Consider the following 15,615-nt stretch of genomic DNA (forward strand, 5'->3'; position numbering starts at 1 on the left):
GCAGACATAACTGTGCGCTGGTGACTTGCATTGCAAGACGTCCTCTGGTTTTTAACTGGCAAGATCTTCGCGCACGTTTCCCTTTCTCGGTCCTCCCGCCTCCCTCCCTTGTTTGTTCCTTTATGAAACTTTCTATTATGGGATAAGAGATGAAGAAAGACTCTCTTAACTTCCAGACTTGAAAGCTGTCTTCGTTTGAAGTCTGTGGCAAAGCTTTGGCGGACTTCAAAGGGGGTCTAGATTTCACAAAGACAAGGTAACAAAAGCCGAATGACTATTGAAAACTTTAAAAAAAAACAACTACCCAAAGCTGACTAATTTGGGTTCAGGTGTCGTTCCTCAGTGCTGATCTCTATTGGGCTGGAGGGACTCATTTTAAATTTGGCTAAGTGTTATCATCCGTCCTGGATCGCACCTTAGCCCAGAATTCCCATTCAGGTCCCAAATATTGCTGTCTCTATACTTGATGCTCTCTGAATGCTTGCCAAAAGTTGCAGCTATTTACTCTTATCAACTTCACAATGTTAAAAGCATATTCAGGTGTTCCGTCCCCATTTCTCTGTCTTGCTCTGTCTTGTTTGTTGTTTCTGCAAAGTTTTGCCGCTTAAAAACCCATCCACAAAAGCTACAGTGCCGCTGTTTGAAATCCCAGTTCAAGCAAAACTGAATTGTCTTCCCATCTGACCTAGGGAAGGCTTTTTGAAATCCAGATATTTGGATCCTAGAAAAGTACAGCCCAGGATATAGCCCTGTTCTCTGTTCCCCCGGCTGAATAAATGTCTGCCGGTATCGATATCTTGGGTAGTGTAAGGACACTCCTTTCTAAATGTCTCCCTAGAAAGGCATCTTTCTGTGCATTCAACAACATGGGTCCACAAAAGTCAGACCTGGAATTAAAACGCGGTAGTCTTGAGGGCACCACAGAACTCTTCTTTCTCTTTGCTGTGACCCCGTAACATGAACACCCTTCCAGAATTAAGATTTCCACATTGGCGTGGGTCGGATAAAATTCTCACACGACGCTTTCCCATTTCAAAGTCTCTTTTTCATAGGTGTTCCAAGTAACTCATTTCCACTATGTGAAGCAGAGGGGCGGGGTTGACGTGTCATTAAGCCGCGGCCAACGCAAATCTCCCCAGTGGATATGATCCACTGCAGACTGGACCTGTGATAGCTGCCGTCAAAACAAACCGAAGCGGCACCGTGCACACCAAGCCCCATGTCAAGAAAACCCAAAACAAGAGATTGTGCATTCTTATCTGTGTCCGAGGTCATCGGTTTCTTTGTTTAGCTCTTTGCTTGGGGAGATTGGTGCGGACATACTTCATGTGGGGTTTGGATAGAGAACAGACAGTGTTTAAACGACGGAGTAATTTTCTGGGGCTGCAAAGACTAACAGGTTTTTTTAAAAATAGAAATTCTATCATGGGAACGCCACTGGTGGAATGAAAATTCGTTAGTCTAACTTGTGAATCCTTAAGGGACCAAAGATTTTCTCGGGTTTTTTTTTAAATGCCAACCTGGCTGCTTCTAAGGAATACCCTCAGGTTAGGAAGCGTGGCTTTCTCTGTGTGACTTTAGCCACGCAGTGTTTCCGCACGTCCTCGGGGCTTCAAATATGGCGGGTGCTTTGCAGGGGAACATAAGCACAGCCAAGTGAGGTCCCGTTCCAAGGAGCTGACCCCGTGTTGTTTGGCAGAGTGAAACCTGGGTCACGAGAGCCGGACGTGAGCCAGTGCAGTTAACTTGTGCCTCCTTTGTGCTTGGTTTCATTTGGGGGTGTTGGAAATGACCGAACACTGGGAAGGAAGCTGCTGGCGGTACAGGTGGTGAAGAGTTAGAGTTGGTAGCTTTAAGAGATGGAGCAGCTTCCAGGGGGAGAAAATGTGTCACCCAAGTCTAAATACCGAGTTTGTTGAAGAGCAGAGTGCAGAAGTCCTAGAGGAAGGATAAATCAGAAATACTGCTGTTAAAAGAGATCTCTGTGTCAAATGCAAAGTATGAGCCTCTTTTTCTAGTCCAGATTCCTTTGTTGGAGTTACTTTGGAATAAACATAGGGTTTTGTTTGTTGGGGGGGAAATGGGGGTTGAGATCTTTTTGCAGGGTCGTCCCCCAAGTATGTGCCAATTTCTGTTCAGCTGTCGGATGGGTGGCAGAGACTCCAACCTGTTGGGAACATTGGCTGCGCTAGCCCTTTTGAAAACTGACCTGCAGCCGGTTCCTTTCCTACTCCAGTTCCTTTCACTGGAGCTGTCAAAGGCAGTATTCCTGTCAGAATACATGGAGAGTTCCAGGAAAAATGGCGCAATTCAGAGCAGAACTCAAAGTTTAACTTCTGCCGGCTTCTAAACATCTATTGAAAGCCAATAAATGTTAGACTTCATTGTAAAAAAGTTCAAAAAGCATCGTTCTGGTACATAAGAGGAGATGACGTTCTAGCATTTCAAGAAGTGGTCAACCCACCAGAATGCTTTAGGCAGTGATCTAATGTGTGCAGAAGTTGTTTCGGAGGTTGTGGACTTACCCGTGAGTAAAATAGCATAAGCTTGATCTGGCAGGCCTCCTGGAGGGCAAAATAACAGCAATTTTTGCAAGTTGTGCGGGGGACTCTGAGAATCAATTACAAAAAAAACCCCCAAAGCCTGCGCGAGATAATGCTTTTATTACGACCGACCAGATCATATCATAGTTGTCACCACTGAGAAAACATTAGGGTGTTCAGTATGACATCAGGCAAGCGAATGTTGCAAACTGTCCCTGTTTCCTTTCCCCCGTCCCTCCCCAATCATAAGCATTCATATCACATTTTATTCATCCTTTCAAACCCCGTGTGTTGTTTGCAGAAAACGTCATGAATGTTGTGAGTGTGTCACAGGAGGGGGGTTTCGATGTTTAGCAGAGACGTATGACACTTTGTGTTTTACTTAAGGTGTTCAGAGGCCATCTTTAAACTGCCAGGTTAAAAATTACATTCAGGACGGAATGCTAGAGGAAACATTGGAGGAACAAGTACAAGTTGTAAATCCATCTTTTTTTAAACAAAAAAATCCCCTTTTAGAACACTTTTTTTAAAAAGTATTTTTAAAAGATCAGGGACAGGTTTGGAACCGATTGAAAATGTTGGCAGCATGGAGAACGGGGGGCGGGGCGGGGGGGGGCGGGATGCAGGCTTGGCAAAGAAGGAATTTGAGTTGAACTGTTTGTGTTTGTGTTTAAGATTGCCCTGCAATGAGACAGAACCGATCCAAGGGGTTTTGTGTACTTCTGGTGCAAATGCGCTCTTTAGGTGGGCCGGCCTGCAGGAAAGACAGCTACTGTACATATGCTATGCATTAATCTTTCACATATAGGCCAAATGGGTAAACGTCTGGAGCAGATTTATTTCTGCCTTAGAAGTCCATGAACGTATCCGGTACGTTAATCTTGGAAACGGGAAAAAAGAGGGGGGAAGGGGGACGGACTTCAAATGGCCCGTTTCTCATGTCTGAAATCAGTATTAACTCCCCCCCCCCCCTCTCTTTTTTGGAGCAAACCATAACAGCGGCTCTGATCCAGAAGTGAAGCTAGCCAGGGCGAAACACCCCTGAGAATAACACAACCTTAGGTGTGCTGAACTTTAGAAGTTTTGCTTTCCATGGGCACGCAGCCGCATCCCGTCCAAACTTTCTCAGAGGTTAATCCCACTCATTGCAACTGGGAATTACTCCCAAGATGAGTAAGCATGTATGGGCATGCAGAAGACCGAAAATGCTTAAGAAACTGTGTGGTCTTCCGGATTTACAACTCCTCTTCCTTGTTGTAGACCTACATTTAGCTGGGTCAAAGCCAGCATGGGTTTGGTGGCACACGTTACTTAGGGGTTTGGCAACTTGGAATGGGTGGCTGTCAGTCTGAGGGGGATTTCAAGGGGATGCTGATTTACTAACTTCCACTGTGGTTGCAAACATACTGAAAATCAGTTGCCTTGTTAACTAAAACTGAAGTGGGGAGGGTACCCCCCAATGCGAAGGTTTTTTTAAATAGAAGGTTTATTACGGTATTTCAAGACACTTTTTCATTTTTTTAATGACTGGAACATCATGACAGTAATTTATATTCTCATTCCTAAGAATTGTGCGTACCTGCAGTGCTTCAAAAAAGAAAACTATTAAAAAAACGATTAGATGAGTTTAATGGGCTTGCCTCCTAGTTATGATAACGTTTAATTAAAAAAATGTGAAACCTTGGCATCTTTATCTCCCTACATGACGGGGCTGTAATTAGGGGGGGGCGGGGGATTTGCCTTGTTGGTACATCTATTTGCATTTTAGAACTTTTCTTCTTGGCGTACCTGGGACGCCTCCTCAGGGTGATGTTTTCCCCCTTAAAACGTTTTTGTCCACAGTGGGATCTCTGAAACAAGCGAGTGTCAGAGCTGGATTGGCAAGCTGTAAAAAGCTGCATTTTCTTCCTGAGTTTAAAAAAACCAATGGCTACGATCCAGTTGCATGATCCAGTTGCCATGCGGGTTGCCCCCTCTGGGAATAAGCCCCTTCAACCCAGTATCTGTATACATGGGCATGATTGGCATGGGACTCCTGTAATTTTGGTGGGAAAGATTTTGAGCCCATGCCATTGATCGTCCTGCTGAAATCAGCATAAGATGTTGGTTGGATGTCCTATAAGCCCAGGACTTTTAAAGAAAAATAAGCAAAGATATTTGTCTGCTTAAGCATGTTAAACTTCTGTTTGTTTTTCATCTTCTCTCTCTCTCTCTGTGTGTGTGTGTGTGTGTGTGTGTGTGTGTGTGTGTGTTTGACAGAAAAAGATCGTTTCTTAATGTAGGTGTGTTTCGAATCCGTACCGTCGCAGGTGCCTGAAGTATTTTCAGTAGGGGTGTGTGAGTATCTTGGGAGAAAAGAACAAAAGTTGAGCTCTTTGGCTCCTGGGGATCTTTCCAAAGTAGTGTCAACATTTCTGAAATGCTTAAATAAGCCGAGCCACCCCGAATCGTGCCAAAAGCTTTTAATTGCCAGCATGTCAAACCCCTCGAGGCACCTGCGGCATAGCTGATCATCTTCAGCGCACATTTAAAAGAGAGAGAGAGAGAAATATGTAAAGCCACAAACGCCCTCTGTGCAAGCGAGACCCTTTGTATTTCCCAGGGCCGTTTTAATCCCAATTGGAGTTCTGTAGGTACAATTGCAAAATGTCACGGGCTGTTCTGTCCCTGACTGGCATTTGGCATGCTTTGAATCAGGAATCGTTTCACTTTGCAAACATACAAAACTTGACACAAGTGAGCATCTTTGGGGGGGGGGGGGGTTGGCGTTGTTTTCTTTCTTTGTTTTATTTGTCATACCTTTTCTGGAATGGCCTTCTTTGACTAGCAACAAAAGATGCTGTCATTTAGGAAGCTTCAGGGCTAAACCTTCCACTCCCCAAGACAAGAGGCAGAAGAGCAGCCCAACTTTGCTTTCTAGCTTCACTGACAGTCCAGGAATAAAGTGAAATGTCACCGAAACTATTTGGAGCTGTATTGTCGAAGGCGTATTGTATTGTATTGTATTGTATTGTATTGTATTGTATTGTATTGTATTGTATTGTATTGTATTGTATTGTATTGTATTCAGAGGTGGGATCAGGTTCTCACAGGTTCCCGAGAGTAGGTTACTAATTATTTGTGTGTGCCGAGAGGGGGTGACTAATTGGTGATTTTGCCACATGATTTTTGCCTTAGTTACGCCCCTCCTCTCAGCAGTAGCGCGCAGAACTTGAAGTAGTCTAGCAGGAGGTGCACTGGCGTGCGTGGCAGCCTGCGCCTGCATGCATTTGTTTCCCGCCCAAGGACTGGCGCAGTGGCTGCGTCCTTGCCACAGCCACAGCCACGCCCAGGAATGCCCCGCCCAGCCCCATTGGCGCTACGCCACAGTTTGAATCCCACCACCATGGGAACCTGTTACTAAAATTTTTGGATCCCACCACTGATTGTACTTCAGTGTGGTGTGCCTCAGGGGGCATTGCTCTCCCCGCTATTGTTTAACATCTATATGCGACCACTTGCTCAGTTGGTGCGGAGCTTTGGGCTGATCTGTCATCAGTATGCTGATGACACTCAGCTCATTCTGCTGATGGAGGGGGGGACAGTTGCCGCCCCTGCAGCTCTACAGCATTGTTTGGAGGCGGTTGCTGGATGGTTGCAACAGAGCAGGTTAAAACTGAATCCATCGAAGACGGAGATCCTTTGGCTGGGCCGCCGGGGGGAGGCGGCGGGCCTTTCAGTCACCGGAGTGGGAGGGGGCCTCATTGGTACCAGCTTCCTCCGTCTGCTAAGCCTGGGGGTCCACCTGGATTCGTCTCTTTTCAATGGAGACCCAGGTACCCATATAACCTGCCAAGTTGCGTTTTTCCATCTTCTACAGGTCCGGGCGGTTGGCCCCCTTCCTCTCCCAGGCGGTATCCTCGCCACTGTGATCCATGCAACGCGTCACCTCTAGGCTAGACTATTGTAACTCGCTCTACGCTGGCCTTCCCTTACGCCTGATCCGGAAGTTGAAACTGGTGCAACATGCAGCGGCGCATTTGCTCACAGGTGGTGCCTTTAGAGAACACATTCAACCTGTGCTATGCGCCGCTTGCACTGGCCTCCGGCCGAGTTCCTCGGAATCATTCATAAGGTGTGGGTACTCACCTTTGCTAGGCCTGACGCGGTCTGGGACCTTCGCACCTTCGGCACCGTCTTACCCCATATGTCCCTTCTGCGTTCTGCGCTCGGGCAGAGGCCAATCCTGCTGGCTGTCCCTAGCCCCTCAATGTCGGCGGTTATTTCTACCCGGGCCAGGGCCTTTACAGCCCTGGCCCCTGCCTGGTGGAACACTCTTTACCACCAGCTATCCGGGCCCCGCGGGATCTTGGAGAGGCCCGCGAGGCCTGTAAGACCGGGACACTGTTCCACCGGGCGCTTGGAGGGGCCGACCGGGCTGAAGTGCGCCCTCCCCCCCTCCTCCCCTCCTTTCGCTCTGGGCCCTTAATTTTGTGGAGGCCCTCAGCTTTTTGGGTCTGCTTCCAGGGTGGGTGTATTACGTTTTATGAAATTTGTCGGATGCCGCTGTAATTTTATTTAATTCGCTGTTTTGAATCGGGATTTTAATGTTATTTCTTAAGTTATGATTATATTAATTCACCGCTTCCAGAATTTCGGGGGAGGGGCGGTATATAAAATTGATTATAAATAAATAAATAAATAAATAAATAAAATTGTATTGTCGAAGGCTATCACGGCCAGATTCAACTGGTTCTGGTGGGTTTTCCGGGCTGTGTGGCCGTGGTCTGGTGGATCTTGTTCCTAACTTTTAGCCTGCATCTGTGGCTGGCATCTTCAGAGGTGGGAAGTCTGTTACGCACTGTGTCCAGAGAGAAGGGAATGTTTGGGGTATATATTGTCCATGTCCCAGGGTGGGGAACCAATTTTTGTTTTTGAGCTGTTTTTCTAAAGCTATTTGGAGCTAGTTTTCTAAAGCGCAGGTGGAGAGTGGAAATGGGAGGTTCGGATGCTCCGGTATCTGCTTGAGTGAACAAGATGTCTTAAGAGCCATTTTTTTTTTGTTAGAACCTTTTTGGCCTGGCCACATCAGCTTCAAGAAAGGTCTGAACTTTGCAAATTGGCCCTCAACCAGCTAAGTGGATCAGAGCAACAAAAGGTCCGGCTGCATCTGAAAGGCTGATAGATTTCACGTGGCAGCTTTTGGGGACCAGAGTCCACCACGTGGAGTGTTCTTTCATAGATAGTAGCCTCTGGTCCAGGAAAAGGTGAAGCTACACTAAGCCAGTGTCCAATGCACTATTCTCAGAGGTGTAGCTCCGGGGGGAGCATGACGCACCGGGCGGGCGCCCCTTTGGGGGTGTGGCGATGGCATTCCAGGGGCGGGGCGGAGGACACACCGGAGCACCCGGCACTTTTCCCCCTTTTTACGACTTTGACTATGCTCTTAGCTGCTGCATCGTGCCATCTCTTCACATTTAGCCATATGAGTTCTCACAATACTAGAACCAGGGGGCATTCATTGAAAATGCTGGGAGGAAGAATTAGGACTAATAAAAGGAAATACTTCTTCACACAACGTGCGATTGGTGTTTGGAATATGCTGCCACAGGAGGTGGTGATGCCCGCTAACCTGGATAGCTTTAAAAAGGGCTTGGACAGATTTATGGAGGAGAAGTCGATCTATGATTACCAATCTAAAACTGGTGCAGCATGCGGTGGCGCGTTTGCTCACAGGCAGCGCCACCTGGGAACACATCCAGCCTGTGCTGCGTCAGTTGCATTGGCTCCCAGTAGAGTTCCGGATCATCTTCAAGGTGTTGATGTTGACCTTTAAGGCCTTACGCGGCCTGGGACCATCGTATCTTCGAGACCGCATCACCCCATATGTCCCTGTACGGCCTCTTCGATCAGTTGAGGCCAACCTACTTGTGGTCCCTGGCCCCTCGGTGATGCGGCTGGCCTCCACACGGGCCAGGGCCTTCACGGCTCTGGCCCCGGCCTGGTGGAACGCTCTTCCTCCAACTGTCCGGGCCCTGCGGGACCTTGGTGAGTTCCGCAGGGCCTGTAAGACGGAGCTGTTCTGCCGGGCCTTTGGAGGAACCGGCCGCTGATGGTGCCTCCCCCTTTCATGGCCCTCTGCCTCATGGCCCTCTACATCTGGGACCTGCCATTCCTCCCTCTTGGGGAGAGGATTTCAAATACGGAGCAGCTGGATGCCATTTATATTTATTATTGTATTTTTATTGTATTATATTTATTATTGTATTTTTATTGTATTTTATTGTATTGTATTTATAAGACTTAGCTTTTACTGTTTTATCGCAGCTTTTAAAGATTTTGCCATTTTATTATGTTTATTGTTGTACACCGCCCGGAGCCCCTCGGGGATAGGGCGGTATAAAAATCTAATAAATAAATAAATAAATCTTGATCCTCCTTGATCTCTGATTGCAAATGCCTTAGCAGACCAGGGGCTCAGGAGCAGTGGGAGCAGAAGGCCATTGCTTTGACATCCTGCACGTGAGCTCCCAAAGGGACCTGGTGGGCCACTGTGAGTAGCAGAGTGCTGGACTAGATGGACTCTGGTCTGATCCAGCAAGGCTCTTTCTTATGTTCTTATGTTCTTATGAGTAATGGATCAGGAGTCATGGGTTCAAGGTGACGGAAAAGAGATCCCACCTAAACATCAGAAAGAACTTCCTGACTGTCAGGGCTGTTCGACAGTGGAATGCACAACCTTGGAGTGTGGTGGAGTCTCCTTCTTTGGAGGTTTTTAAAGAGAGGCTGGATGGCCATCTGACGGGTGCTTTGATGGTGTGTTCCTGCATTGCAGGAAGTTGGACTCATCCAACTCTATGATTCTATAAGCTTTTTCCTATTTGAAGTAATCACAGTTATTGGCACATTTATACTGTGTCTATTGTTCAGAGTGTTGCCTTGGTAACCCTGATGAGAATTTTGTACAGTCGGCCCTGGGTTACACCCATACAACAGACGGAGGAGAGGAAAAACAGAGGCACAGAGAGAAAGAGGCTTGCCCAAGGGCACATAATCAGCCTGGCTGCAACTGGATCCGAGACCTCAGATGCTGCATAGCTATAGCATTTTCCCAGAAACTTTTTTTGTCTAGTTTTGGATTCTGGAGGTTTCACCGAGGTTCTGAAACGGGCCAAAAGTCACATCCCTCCCAATCCAACTCCTCAGTCTGGGGATTGCCAATGTTGAGCCCCCATCCATCCCTGTGAGAGAAATGCAGCTAGGTGGGAAACAAATGGAGGGCCCCTGTTGCAGATTGATGTCACGGGTGCATCGGGAATCCCTGAACCCATTTGGAACAGGAGTCAGTTTGAAACCAAAAGAAGAAGAGTTGGATTTATATTCCCCCTTTCTCTCCTGTAAAGAGACTCAAAGGGGCTTAAAATCTCGATTCCCTTCCCCCCTCACAACAAACACGTTGTGAGGTGGGTGGGGCTGAGAGAGCTCTGAAGAACTGTGACTAGCCCAAGGTCACCCAGCTTGCGTGTGTTGGAGTGTGCCGGCTAATCTGAATTCCCCAGATAAGCCTCCACAGCTCAAGCGGCAGAGCATGGAAACAAACCCGGTTCTCCAGATTAGAGTGCACCTGCTCTTAGCCACTATGCCACGCTGGCAGTGGTGATCTAAATCTGTTTTGCTGACGGAGTCATTGACGTCCCAGGCACAGTACGTTCCCCGTCTCTTTAATAATCTAAAAATCCAAAACTGGGAGGCAGTTGAAAGGGACCAAGCAGTCTGATGAATTTTATTCCAAAAAAAAAAAGTCCTCAGTTAACTTTATAGTTTGTTCTGGACATGCCTCTGTCTGCTTATTCTTCTGAAGCCCGTGATGTCAGTGGGTTTACAGCCCCCTCCATCATTTTTGATGTTCTCCATCAAAAGCAATTAGCAGAGGATTAAAGGCAAGGACTTGAAAAGGGAAAAACAAACCGGTCGCTTTTATCTTAAACAAGTATACCTCCCTCACCTCTGAGTTTTGATTTCGTGTGCTTGTGAACAGAGGCCTCGGGGCACTTTTCCTTGGCTTGTTGGATGTGGAATGAGACTGTGGGCTGGAGTCCATCTTAAGTGTCCACAGCACTGAGAGCTGTGTGCGAGTCCTGGTAAAATAGGATCAGAGGGCGAGACCAGCACTTGGAATTGGACCCAGAAACAACCTGGGAGCTAATGGTGGTGATATAATGTGCTCATTGCGGTCAGCCCCAACTAGCATTCTACCTGCCATGTTCTGAACCAGGTGAAGCTTCCAAACAGTCTTTGAGGTTAGCCCCATGAGGAGTGCACTGTAGTAGTCAAAACTGGATACTGTCAGGGCCTAAAGTCTGTTTAAATCTTGTGAATTTTTGTATATGCCGCTGGGGAAATACATACAAGGTGGAGTTGCTTGGAACTTCTGTCGAATGGCACAGATTTGGACAAGTGGAATTGCTGGTGCTTTGCGAAGAGAGGTGCCTGTCACAGCTTTTGGGGCGGGGGGGAGTGCTGTTGTTATCACTGGAACAGGAGACATGCCGTTGGCAACAGACTCTGACTTTCCCTTTCATACCATTAGAGAGTTTACTGAGACGTTGCAGCCTCGTCACTTAACATCTTTGTTTCTTGTAGCATGTGTGAAATGTTTGGCTCTCCTTAGCTGCCAGGACGTCAACAACCAGCACTTGGCCTAGCCCAGAGATTTCTATAGATTTCGATCACTGAGCTATGGTGCTGAACCTTTGAAGCGAAACCACGTTTTGGGTGGAATTGTCTGGCAGCCAGGAAGTTCGTTCACATAGCCCTTGGAAGCTTCAGCTGTTTGATTCAACTTTTTATGTATTTGGAGGCTATGCAAAGCTGAGAGATACTTTAAACAGGTAATTACTTGGACATCGACTATCAATAGAGGCTAGCCTTTAGCTGAGACTAGCCTCCTCGGTGACAAACGCAGCTACTTTAGAGTCAGTTTCTTTCTGGGTATTTGGCATTCCTTTGGTTTATGATCTGAAGGGACTTGCGTCTTATTTCATTTTAGTTTTTTAACCGCTGTCATGCTGACGTCAGCTTGGCTTCAGAGCTGACAAGTCCCAAATTTGCACCCCGAATAAAACAGGGAGAAGAAGAAAAGTGTGGATTTATACGCCGCTCCTTCCCTTTGGAGTGTGGATTTATACCCCGCTCCTTCCCTATGCAGTGGCGTAGGAGGTTAAGAGCTCGTGTATCTAATCTGGAGGAACCGGGTTTGATTCTCCACTCTGCCGCCTGAGCTGTGGAGGCTTATCTGGGGAATTCAGATTAGCCTGTACACTCCCACACACGCCAGCTGGGTGACCTTGGGCTAGTCACAGCTTCTTGGAGCTCTCTCAGCCCCACCTACCTCGCAGAGTGTTTGTTGTGAGGGGGGAAGAGCAAGGAGATTGTAAGCCCCTTTGAGTCTCCTATAGGAGAGAAAGGGGGGGGGGATATAAATCCGAACTCTTCTTCTTCTTCTTCCCTTCCTCTCCCCACAACAGGCCCCTTTTGAGGTCGGTGGGGCTGAGAGAGTTTGAAGAGGACTATGACTAGCCCAGGGTCACCCAGCAGGCTTCATGTGGAGGAGTGAGGAACGAAAGCCAGCTTCCCAGATTAGAGTCCACCATTCTTAACCGCTACACCATGCTAGTGAAAGCATTTAGTCTCTCTTCGTGTGTGATGCTGGAATGTGCGTCACCAGTCAGTCTTGAAGAAGAATTCTTTTTGTCTTGCGGCCTGTTTGAAAGCAGCTTCTGTCCCGACTTTTGTTTGTTTGTGTTTGGCAAAATTAACAGTTTGTGTTTGGCAAAATTAACACTTTGCAGACGATTTGTTTGTGGGACCTCCTCGGGGACTGCGTCTCTGTGTAGGCCAAGAGTTTGGACAGTATTTGGGTGTGGTCCCTTTCTTGAATCTATTTCTTAAGAATCTACAGCTTTGCGAACATCGGGGAATTTGCTAGTTTCCTTTGCTGCTGTCTGCCCCGATGCGAAGATCTGCTTCGTTTTGTGTTTCCGAAGGATGACATTTTGTGACATCTCTGCTCCAGTGGGCCACATTTCTAAGAGGATTAGTCTGCAAAAAAGAGAGAGGTTTTTGTGGTTATTGCCATGACAGTGAAACAAACTGTGGGTGTATCTCAACTCAAATGTTCTTAAAGTAGACTTTTGAAGCGACACTGAGGATCTTTCTGTCTGTTGCATTTTTATCCTTCCCTTCCTCTGAAGAGCTTGGCGTGGTGTACAGGAGTCTGTGCTCCCCGTATGATCCTCACAGCAACACTGAGAGATGGGGTATACTGGTGGGAGGGAGACTGAATAAGGTTACCAACCTCCAGGTAAGGCCTGGAGATCACACCATATTACAATTGATCTCTAGACTACAGAGATCAGTTCTCTTGGAGAAAACGGCTGCTTGCCAGGGCAGAATCTCTGATATTGCACCCCCCTCTGGGCTTCACCCCCTAAACCTCCCACCCCAGAGCTGACAACCTCAGAGTGATTGAGTGGGCCAAGATTGTGCAAATTTTGTGGTTGAGCGTGCTTTCGAACCCAAATCTTTCTGTTCCCAGCCTGTCTGTCACATTGGGTCTCTTGCCCTCCCACTGGTCTGAACTGGCTTTGGGTTGGGGTGGAAATCATTGAAACGACAACAGCCAAACAGATCAGCTCACCCTGAAGGGAGGTTCTGTGTAACTCTGAAGCTTACACATCCCATTGCGGTCTTGGGTTTGTTCCGAACAAAGGCGGCGAATTTCTGTTTCAGTGGGCAAGGAACGGCTATTTTGATTTCCAGAAACTGTGGATTTGTGTGCAGGTGTGAGTGTTTTCCAACCAACGATGACAATATGATTGTCGAAAAAATAGCAAACCTGTTTTCATTGTACCAGAGTCAGTGGGTGAGAAGAAGGATTCAATCCTCTTCACGGCTCACACATGCGGGCTGTCCCTCCTGAGAAACAGAGGTGCCTTGAGCACTTCAAACCCCTGCAATTTTCGGTCTCCCCCTACTCCCAGCCACTTTTGAATTATGACAGGAAAGCAAAGGCCTGAACTTAATGGGGGTTAGCTGCAGGCGTTTTGCCCTGCAGATGGAAAGACATTACTTCAATCTGTGTTCCAAGATTCTCTGTGTGTTTCCCCCCTCTCCTTTAAAAAAAATAATAATTACATTCGTTCAGAGAAGGAAGCGGGCTACGCAAAGGAAGTTTGGTGAGAGGAGCACAAAAGTTAATTGGAGAGTGGGCTTAACAGCTTATAACTGACCTTTGGAAGGGGGGGGCCAAGAACTTTTTTCGCTGCTTTTAAACCTGGGTGGGGGACTGAGAAGTTGGCTAATGAAAGGCTTGCTTTAATACCAGGATTTGAGCTCCTAAATGGCTTTTCAAAGCACTTTGGATGCAGCCTGCCTGCCATCTCCGCCCAGCACTGGTTCGCCTTTTGACAAAACCGTCATCCTCTTTGGTGAGAAAGGCCCCTTCCGCACATGCAGAATAATGCACTTTCAATCCACTTTCACAACTGTTGGCAATTTTGCTATCCCGCACAGTAAAATCCCGCTGCAAAGTGCATTGAAAGTAGATTGAAAGTGCATTATTCTGCATGTGCGGAAGGGGACAAAGTCAGGATGCCAGCTCTGGGTTTGGAAAACCCTGGAGAGTTGCGGGGACGGAGTCTGGGAAGGCTGGGATTTGGGAGGGGTGAAATGCCGTAGAGTTCACCTTCCAAGTTTTCTCCATGGGAAGTGCTTGGGATTGCACCTAGTTGATTGTGATGCCTTCCTAACTCAGTGTAGCTGTGACAAAATATATTGGCAGGGATTGTATCGTTGATTGAGATGCATTCCTAACCCAATGTAATCGCTGCCAGATATATGTAACCAGCCTGCTATATGTTACCACCACTGTAATGGGACATTTTTTCCTTGATTTTTTTACTTTATGGCTTCACATGCTGAGTAGATAACTAGTCTTACCCCTGACACTTCTGGTCCCAGGGGAAACAGGATGTTTCCATTGTCCTGTGGGGGCAGGAGGCCAGGTGGCTTTATTTCTATCTATTGGCAGCCTTGGGGTGCCTTCGCTCCGAAATAATTCTTTCTCACGTTCCTTGGGGAAACGGGAAGGAGGATCAACTTCTGAATACAGGGGGTAGCAAAAGCCAAGTTCGACAAAATGGCTTTTTCAAGCTTGGTGCTTCGTTGCCTAACAATAAACACTGCTGATCATAAACGCAGAGTCCGTTTATTGTTTCAAAGTCCGAGACCTAACAGGAACTGTTTGCTGCTTCCAGGATACCAGTTGCAATCCCAAGAGATCTGTAACTACCACCTAAAGGTTGACAATACTAGTAAGGATGCCTGTCTACATCCCTCCCTCTCTCACTTTTAGGGGTTTAGGCCGCATCCATGCACCGCTGAATGGTGCATCATGGTCGACCAGTTGCAGTCATCTGCTGCCTGGATGGAATATAAATTAAGCGAGTCAATAAATTTCCAACAGCAGATGCCCCTGCGAAGTTCTCAGCAGGCCATGGCAGTGACATCCCTATCTTTGCAATTGCCCCTGGCATCTTGCCCTGGCAGGTAGACTGCCCTTGCAGGTGGAAGCTCCACAGTTGTAAACCCGCCTCATCGCAATGTTCTCCATGAGCCTGTCGAATCCTGTTTGAAAGCTGTTAAGGTAGTGGTCATTTCCACTTAGGATCCGTAAGTGAATCAAGCACCGTGGGGACATTAATTCAACTCTGTGTGGAACATGACTCCCTGCAGAACATGGGCGGTTCTGGCAGTTGCTTAGTGGTGCTGGAGAAACCCACTCTGCACAAGTCACAGAACTTGGCTCTCTGACAGGAGTGCTTTGGTTGTGTGTTCCTGCATTGCGGGGGTTGGACTCTATGATTCAGGCATCGAAGACTTATTTCTTTATTTATTGGAACGTATACTTCACCCTATACGGAGGTCTCAGGGCGACTTACAAAATTAAAAACAACAGTTAAAACATCCTATGAAACAATCATCAACATTTCATAAAACAAACTTCCCAAATGTTACTCATCCACGTACCCTC

At 47.2% G+C, this 15,615-nt stretch overlaps 1 pseudogene; it reads left to right on the forward strand.

Moving 5' to 3' along the window:
• The window catches only part of LOC125432083, a 78,390-nt pseudogene that overhangs the window by 1,511 nt on the left and 61,264 nt on the right, over positions 1–15,615 (forward strand).

This window comes from Sphaerodactylus townsendi, linkage group LG04 (genome assembly GCF_021028975.2).
Source record: "Sphaerodactylus townsendi isolate TG3544 linkage group LG04, MPM_Stown_v2.3, whole genome shotgun sequence".
Classification (NCBI taxonomy): domain Eukaryota; kingdom Metazoa; phylum Chordata; class Lepidosauria; order Squamata; family Sphaerodactylidae; genus Sphaerodactylus; species Sphaerodactylus townsendi.